Source organism: Jatropha curcas, chromosome 11 (assembly GCF_041381405.1).
Source record: "Jatropha curcas cultivar XTBG-Jc1 chromosome 11, XTBG_Jcur_1.0, whole genome shotgun sequence".
Lineage (NCBI taxonomy): Eukaryota > Viridiplantae > Streptophyta > Magnoliopsida > Malpighiales > Euphorbiaceae > Jatropha > Jatropha curcas.
In genome coordinates this window covers 13,727,487-13,736,708 of record NC_143161.1, presented here as the reverse complement: position 1 = coordinate 13,736,708, position 9,222 = coordinate 13,727,487, and the positions used below count along the sequence as shown (strand labels likewise).

Sequence of the window (9,222 nt, the reverse complement as noted above, 5' to 3'; positions counted from 1 at the left end):
GTTAAAGACAAACGAAATGAATTCATACAATAAGAAGAAATTTAACATCTTGTAGAGCGTATCTCATTTTAAGTTTTGAATATAATAAAAACATATAATTATATCATTAACATATCGCTATATGATACTTAATTGGCTTATTAGGCCAGGAAAATCAACAACAATTACAATGTAACCTCCATAAAATAATACAAAAAAGGATTAAACTATAAAATTAACTTGAACTTTGCCAATTGTTGCAAAATTACTCTATTTTGACATTTGTACCCCAAGCACTCCAATTTCAAAACTTAAATATATTGGCACCCCAATTTTAAATTTAACCTTTTTAAATAAAATATTATAAAATGCAAATTACAAATTGTAAACAATATTGTGATGTTTATTACTATACAATACAAGGAGATAAAATATAGTAAATTTGTCCAGTCATTATATTTTATATATGCTAAAGCCATCACTTTATGGAATCTAGTTTTTTGAAATGAATATCGGTGTGCTATGTATCATCATAATTTAACAACCTTATTCTTAGTTGTAAGCTACAATAATGTTTCCTTCCTTATAAATGAAGATAATCTCTAATTTTCTAAAGCATAAACTAGCTTTCCTCCTTTGATAAATAAATATATGTTTAAATTTTTTACTAAGTAAATTTTTTTCTAAGTAAGTTATTGACTTTTTATTTTTGTAATTAAATTCTTTACTTGAATTGACAACAAGTAACTCATCATTTACTTTTATTTGTTAAGAAATTTAAATTTTCGAGATCCTTATTAGAGATATATACCTTTTTCAGTAAAAATACAATACATCAACCAATATACAATATATTTGAAAGTGGTAGATATACTCATCAACTTTACTTGGTTAAAGAAATATATGGATAAAAAAAAAAAAAAGATGTATAAGAAATTAGCAGGTTGGAAAGAAAGAGGAGTTAAAAGTAACTTGAACGTAATTCAACAATTCCATCAGCAATCACAACATTTGTTTTCCCTATTTATAAGATCCTAGGAGTGACCTCCAAGCAAGATGCTCCTTATAAAAAATATATACAAAAGTTCAAAAATATCCTAAAAGCCCCAAATGGTCCCCTTGGCACTATTTTAATTATATAATAATTCTTTTCAAGCTTTGCCAATTCAAGCCTCTCGTTTGCGCCTAGTTTTCGGGATGGCATCAACAATGCCCCTGCACTGGGCTTTATTAGTTTTGAAGTCCTATGTGCACTGTTAACCGGTATAGGGTTTTCCAAGGTACACATTTGGTTACTCATAAGGTCGTGCTTTTAACAATGTCTGTTTCTTGGGCTTCCTTTTTTTATCTCTTATAAATAAGGGACTTTTAAGCAAATGTCAGATTCAATGTTTAACTTTTTAACCAAATGTCATAAAAGAATACTTATTAAGATAATAACAGATTCTGTAAAAAAAAATTCAATAACACTAAAATTGACCTTGTAAGAGAAACGGGAAACACTAAAAGAAATGCTAGAAACACTGAAAAAAAAGAAACACAGAAAAAGGAGACATCGAAAGAAAAAGAAAATACTAAAAAAAAAGAAATAATAAAAAAGGAAACAATAAAAAAAAAATGAAACATGATGAAACACAAAATCTGTAAGAGCAAATCCCTATATATACAACTTATGCAATTTAACCACGACAATGACGACCGGCGACTGTGACAACAACAATGGTAAATATGATATATATGGTATATATGGTGTACATATATATACCATAAAATCAATTAAATATATAATAGATATATATACACCAATTAACACATTGGATCAACTCAAGCAAGTACAGTGTGTGTATATATTGTATCGGTAAATACTATAAAATCAATTAAATACAGAATAGATCTATGTATATCAATTAACACATCGGATCAAACCAAGTAAATACGGTGTATGAAACCAAGTAAATGCGGTGTCTATATATATACTATATCGTATCATTCCAAATAGAATTAGAGTCCTACCTTATCTCTATAGTAGTTGCTGATTATATAAAAAATTGATAGAGATATTCTCAATAATAAACAACAGATCAAAAACAGAAATCAACATACCTTATGAATAAAAACGAAACCATGGAACAACACCAATAATGAGAAGAACGACAGCAAAAGGAAAAAGAATGATAAGAACATAATGGACAACAACAAAAGAAGAAATAACCATCAGAAAATAATGAGGATTGAAAAAACGGCAGTAGAAAAATATTATTAACATACTAAAAAAAGGAAATAATAATAGAAAATTAATACAAAAGAAAACACTAACATATTAGAACACTGAAATAGAAAATTGATATAAAAAGAAACACTAACATATTAAAACAATGAAATATTAATAGATTGATGCCCTATCAATAAAAAAAGAGTACAATAGTAGAAGTATATCACAAATGATAATAATTCAAATCTTAAAGTCCAACTTACATTCTCTAGAAATAAGTTTCAAAAAGTTATATTTATTACAATTTCCCTATAAATAATGACTTTAGGTCCACTTCTTAGTACTTCATCCCTTCTCCTTTTTTCCCTTTTCGAAACCTTTTTTTCCTTTTCGAAACCGACTATTTTTCTATTTTCGACCCTTCCTCCTAATTGTTCCAATCTAACCCTTCATAGCATCTTAGGATTATCCAGCTTCTTGCGAGGCCCTAGCTAGCCAAAAAAACTAGAAACATTTCTTCGATCATTGATCTACTTAAATCCTGATATAAAGCTTAAATTCTTAGTCCATTCCTTAAGATGCATATTTGCAAGCCGTTCATTTCGCTCTATTCTTACCCGTTTGCCATTTTCATTCTGTCTTGAAAATGACATGTCTATTTGGGATTTTTAAGATCTAGTTAGGAACTTGCATACTTGGAATACTCATCTCCCTTTTAAAAAAATCTTTTAAGTATATGATGAGTTAAGGAAATCACTACCCCTAAATATTAGGGTACACTATTATTTGAGCTCATTGGACCTCTAATAAATAATAATAATAATAATAATAATAATAATAATAATAATAATAATAAAGCTTTAAAGCCAAAAAAAAAAAAAGAAAAGAAAAAGGAGAAAAGGAATTGCCACTAAACGAAAAAGCGCTCTACTAACAAATTAGAGAGGACATTTTTTTTTTTTATTTCAGGCAAAAAACAAAAGAACTCTTGCTCTTATGAATCGAAAAACCAATAAACAAATCAGTAATTACTTTTCGTTTCATATTTGTAGAGCATACCTTTGATAGGATTGATAATAAAGCAATTATCCAACGGTTTCAAAATATGGAAATCTATGGAGAGTAACTGTACTTTTTTTTTATATATACATACAGTTTTTTATACAACTCGATCCGTGATTATACAGCTGTAATTTCTTCAGGGTCAATCTTAGACTGAGGGCGCACCACAAAGTCCAATGGAGTTGCTTCTGGCCTAGAAGCACGTTGCCTTGAAGATGATTGACCAGATCTTCGTTCCCTTTTTTTTTTTTAAAAAAAAAAAAAAAAGTGAAATCGAACATCACGAGTATATTGTGAAACCTGAAAATAGCATTGGAAAAAAGGGTGTGCGTTAAAATACAAGATTTTGTCCTCCATTAAACTTACCGTGAAATATCCAAAATCACCATCCCTACATTCCATCCCTGCAGAATTATTCACTGGCCTGCCAAGGAATCACAGAGAAATCCGAGTAGAGAAAAATCAATATCAAAACACAAATACAAACTTACATATTAGCCATATATAAAAACCGACAATACAAAGACAAAAAGAACATACCTCCTTATGGTTGGCCTTCGGAAGGCCCGATCATCATTGTTTCTCGTGTCCTCAAACCTTGTACTCTTATTAAATATGGGTCGACTCTGTATTTGTTTTCCAAACTACAAGTAAAAGTTAATATTTCCAAAAAAAAAAAAAAAAAAATTTCAAGATAAATTTGATCAACATTAAACATAAGTATAACCCAAGGTTTTAACTCCTAAAACAGGAAAATATGACATTTATGACAGATTCACTTGCAAATGAATGCAGAATTAAGTCAAAGGCAGGATAAAGATTTAATAAACCAAGAGTTGAAAGACGGATAGCATTACCCATTTATCAACCAAATCCCCTTGGCAAGTTTTCTGTTGGATGTGGTTTCCTTGTCAGATTTTGATAAGAACATAATCACCTATACAAAGAAATATTGGACTGATCAAGTTTTTGCCAGTTAAAAAATTGCAAACAAAGAGTTAAACAATAAACATATTGGTGCACAACAAGATGAACCTTTCCAAGATCAATTGGAAACTGCATGGAAAAAGGAAGCATTTCAGGCTAGAGAAAATGTTTCCACACAATCAAGCCAACAATTGTTACTAGACAGGATTGAGAAGCGGTTAGAGAGAATTAAATAGAACTAATGAGTTTTGGCTCAATGGTACGGGGATCATCGCCATGAGTGTGAGGTATCGAGTTAGAACAACAATCAGAACCAAATTAAAAAAAAAAAAAAAAAAAAAAAAAATAGTAATGGACATCTACATACGTCAGTCAAAATCTTCAAAATTGCCGCACGGATATTTATATTGGGCAAACTTCTATCTGGAAGGGGTTCAAGCCAATTTTTTAAAAGAGTTAGTACCCCATGGAAGAATTATGAATAATTGAAAAGAACAGAAGAATTATGAATTCCATGGAAGCAAAAACAGACCAAACACACTTGTGGCAAAAACCAACATCCTTTGAGAGAACCTCAGTAAGAAGTGGTGACTTCTTAAGTTTATTGATGGCAGGTTTTCCCATCAATTTAATTCTGCATCCTCTTCAGCTGTTACCTCAAGCTCAGCCATGACATTCTCAACTAACAGCGCTATTTCTGCAGGACTTTTCTCATTCTTCTTCTTTTTCTTACCCATTTTGAAAAGCTCTTTTATTTCATCATCTTCCTCACCCTCCTCAGCCTGGCAACAGCAGAAATCAAAAAAAGATTTAAAAGTAAAGAACTTAATAGACTCCAAAATAAATAAGTAGTGCAAGAACAAGATATTTCAATAGACAGTTCAGAAGATGCAGCATCAGATACTTGAATCAACAGTGAGAATGTATGTGAAAAAACAAATGTAGGATTGCCAAGGGCTTCAATAGTAAAGCACAACAGATGAAGTTCGCATAGTATTATTATATTATATGTATAATATGAGAAGTTATTTTGTAAAAGACTTTAGATCAAGAGGGAAAAGAAAGAATAAACATGAAATGGAAGGTCGGCAGACAACTGATACCATATATCCAATAAAACCTCACTCATATAGAGTTTAACGAGCATATATCCAATACCATACATCCAAGCATGAAAAGAACAGTTTAACGTATTCACAGACTACAGAAACATGAAAACACTTTCAGCACTGGACTATCATCCTCAATAGAGAACTAAAATAAGCCACCCCAAATTAAAGGATAATAACAAGAACCTTTTCACTAATCACATTCTTATCAAAATACCATGCCATTATCAATTTACATTTTTTCTAACAATATTTGTATGATTTTCTGGTATCATACAAAACTTATATAGAAGCTAGTTGTATATGATAGAACTCATAAATTTTGTATTTACAGATTTTTTTTTTTCTTTTTGATATGTTCATATTCACTCTATAAATACACACAATCAAATGATAATGCTATTAATTTATGAATATGTATAGTTTATTAATAAAATTTGTTGAGATATTGGAGTAAAATTAATAATTATACAGCAAATTGTTCCTTGCAGAAACATTTTTATTTCTTAAAAAACATCCGTCCATTAACATGGATAGCAGGCAGACACCAAACCTCACTCATATAGAGTTTAACGAGCATATATCCAATACCATACATCCAAGCATGAAAAGAACAGTTTAACATCCAAGCATGAAAAGAACAGTTTAACGTTTCACAGACTACAGAAACATGAAAACACTTTCAGCACTGGACTATCATCCTCAATAGAGAACTAAAATAAGCCACCCCAAATTAAAGGATAATAACAAGAAACTTCTCACTAATCAAATTCTTATCAAAATACCATGCCATTATCGATATACATTTTTTCTAACAATATTTGTATGATTTTCTGGTATCATACAAAACTTATATAGAAGCTAGTTGTATATGATAGAACTCATAAATTTTGTATTTGCAGATTTTTTTTTTTTTTTTCCTTCTGATATGTTCATATTCACTCTATAAACACATACAATCAAATGATAATGCTATTAATTTATGAATATATATAGTTTGTTGATTAATTAATAAAATTTGTTGAGATATTGGAGTAAAATTAATAATTATACAGCAAATTGTTCCTTGCAGAAACATTTTTATTTCTTAAAAAACATCCGTTCATTATAGCAGGCAGACACCAAAGGCTGAGTGCTTTGCTCCCAACAGCAATCTTGGAATCATACATACTCCTGCAAGTTGGTTCCGGAAACCTTAAAGATTAATTCCTTAAAGGAATGTAAATGATGCCTGTGAAAGATTTAAATATGAAAAATTTGAAAAGAAAAAAAAAAAGAAGGAATTTCAAAAAACATTAACCCTACTATTAGAGAGACGGAAGATGGAATGGAATCAAAATAAAATATTTAAAGAAGAAAAGCAACCATAAATCAGAAGAATTAAAGATAGAAATTGAAATTGAAAAACAGAATTGCCCCCATTACTGAGTCAGTGAAAGGAAATTTACGGATGGTAATCCGTAACCCATGGCTGCGTCCGCTTTGATGAGAGAAAATCTGAGAAGGATAAAATCTAGATAGCTAAAACCTCTGGTAAATTATGTCTTTGTAAGTTTTATACAAAGCCGCGTGTATTTATATATTAATAATCGCAATTCAGCTAATGGGTAATTAATATTTTTTTAAATAATTATTTAAATAATTATTATGGTTATTATTTTTTGAAAAAAAAAATATTTACAATTTTATGTTGAAATAAATAATAAAAATGGTTGGATAGATTTCAATTACAATTTTATGTTAAAAAGCTTGGATACTGTTTTTTTCATTTTCAAAAAGTTTACATAAAAAATAATTGCAACTAATTAAGCAAGGAAGATGAAAATTTTTAATGAATTATTATAGAACATTACATAATTAATTATGTTATAAAATAATTTTGTGTAAAACACATAAAAAAATGCATCTTTGGTAAAATATTAAGAAAAACGAATGTTACATCGGAACAACATTTTCATTAATTGGAGTCCATTATTGTTTTATACTTAAAAAAAATACATGAAAAATGATAACAAAATACTTGTTATAATAATAAATTAATAAGTAAACTGAAAAAATATTTAAAGGACTGTACTATAATATTTTCTCACCACATAGATAATTATATTGAGATAATATTTTCATTAATAACTTGAAATTCATATTGGCATTCAACAACCAAAATGTTTACTGAGTTTCTATTTATTTGAAGCAAAAATAGCATCAAATTAAAAAAAGTTTAAGCAAAATTGTTTTAAGAGAAGTCATCGTACAAAAAGCAAATAACACCCTCTTCAGCAGCATTTTTTGTTCTTGCGTTATAATAAGTTTAAAACCAAGAATATTATTTGATTTCTGCACAACTACTAATTGTGGAGTCTCAATTCAAAATTTCTTTCCATGCTTCGCCTAATTTACTCTAGTGCTGCATTATTGCTCATTCACTCTTTTGCCAAAGACCAACATGCAATTTTTTCATAGATCATAAAAATTGTAGTCCACCAAGTTGCATTTAATAAGAATCTTACACCTTGAGATTATATAATAAAGAAACCCACAAAAGAAAAACAGTTTAAAAATATATTAAATAACCTTCATACAAATTTAACATGAAATTCAAAAGAAAAAACCTTAAAGAACGGATTTTATTTATTTATGTATCTATTTTTGGTTGTTTTGCATGCACCTCCACCACAGGCTACTGCCACTCATAATGCTAACGCATTGTCCATGTTTGTTTGTAGCAACAGAAAAGTCAGAACCTCTTTTTTTTTTTTTTTTTTCTCTTTTAAATAAAAGTACATGGAAATTTGATGAATAAGTAAATTAAATGTAAGTAAATTAGGAAAAACTCGAAAAATTTATCAATAAAGAAAAATAGAATGCTAAATAGCATGATTTGTTTTGTAATTTCTATTTATTGAATTAGTTATAGTCTTTTTTTTTTCCAGCTTTTACTACTATACAGATAAGTGAGTTTCTGTATTGGTAGTGAAATGATATGCATGCTCCACGTCTAAAGTGGATATAGCAGGTTAGGGTGACCGGTTCTTTTCTTTTTCTTTTTTATTTTTTATTGTTTTAAGAAAGAAAAATAGAACATCTCATGTACTTATCTGATGGCCAAAAATCACAGAATGCAAGTTATTGATTCTTTGGATATCACAATCAACATTCTTTGTTTTGTTTGAAGAATCGTCAATGTTCAATACAAAATTCAGTTCCAATTCTCATAATGATTTCCTCTTAGTGATTGATTTTTCTTCCATGAAAAAATTTCACTGGTAAAACTTTCCAATCATCTAAACTAATAATTCGCACTTGTCGGACATGCAGAATAGACAATTCCTCCGTTTAGAATATTTCTTACATATTCATGTTCGATAAGCTCCGCCATGCAGGACTCACTGAGAAGCCTCACGAGTTAGAGGAGGAAGGCAAAAAACAGAGTCTTTCAGGCTGGTGAAATGGTACTACCCCATTTTTCCTTTTCATTCCAAATTCAATCATTAACTAGTTGATTATAAATTTATAATATATCCCATCAATTTGCAGAAAAGATAATTAAATACCAGTTAACTTTCAAGTCATGCCATGAACAGAAATACAAACATAAATGATTGAAATTGGCATCATAGAGACTAATTCAAGACAAAAATCATTTTTCAATAAACTATTCAAGCTATGTCTTTGTCTGTGCAGATTCTTGCCAAATGGACAGAATCATAATAAATTGTCTTCGAAAAATATGCAATATCCATAAAGCTACCAATGAGCAATGAAAAGCAAAAATTGCATATAGAATGTGATTTACAACAGGAGCTATCTACTGTACAATTTCTACATACATCAAGGTATAGAAGGACGATGGTATATCTAAGCAAACCAATCGTGTCATTACCGTGTGCTTTAAAACTTGTGATTGATTTTTTAGATTGAATACTTGCCAAAGAT

At 29.2% G+C, this 9,222-nt stretch overlaps 1 long non-coding RNA gene across 2 annotated transcripts; it reads right to left on the bottom strand.

Annotated features, from left to right (window-relative positions):
* Positions 1 to 3,151: 3,151 nt before the first annotated feature.
* LOC149492616 (uncharacterized) lies at positions 3,152 to 6,814 on the bottom strand. 2 transcript variants are annotated; one of them, XR_016318878.1, is made up of 6 exons: positions 4,713 to 6,814; positions 4,548 to 4,603; positions 4,111 to 4,190; positions 3,794 to 3,897; positions 3,620 to 3,677; positions 3,152 to 3,491 (listed from the first exon to the last, which is right to left on the bottom strand). It is a non-coding gene; the product is annotated as an uncharacterized LOC149492616 (long non-coding RNA). The 2 variants fall into 2 exon arrangements; XR_016318879.1 differs by having other exon boundaries at positions 3,794 to 3,879.
* Positions 6,815 to 9,222: the final 2,408 nt, after the last annotated feature.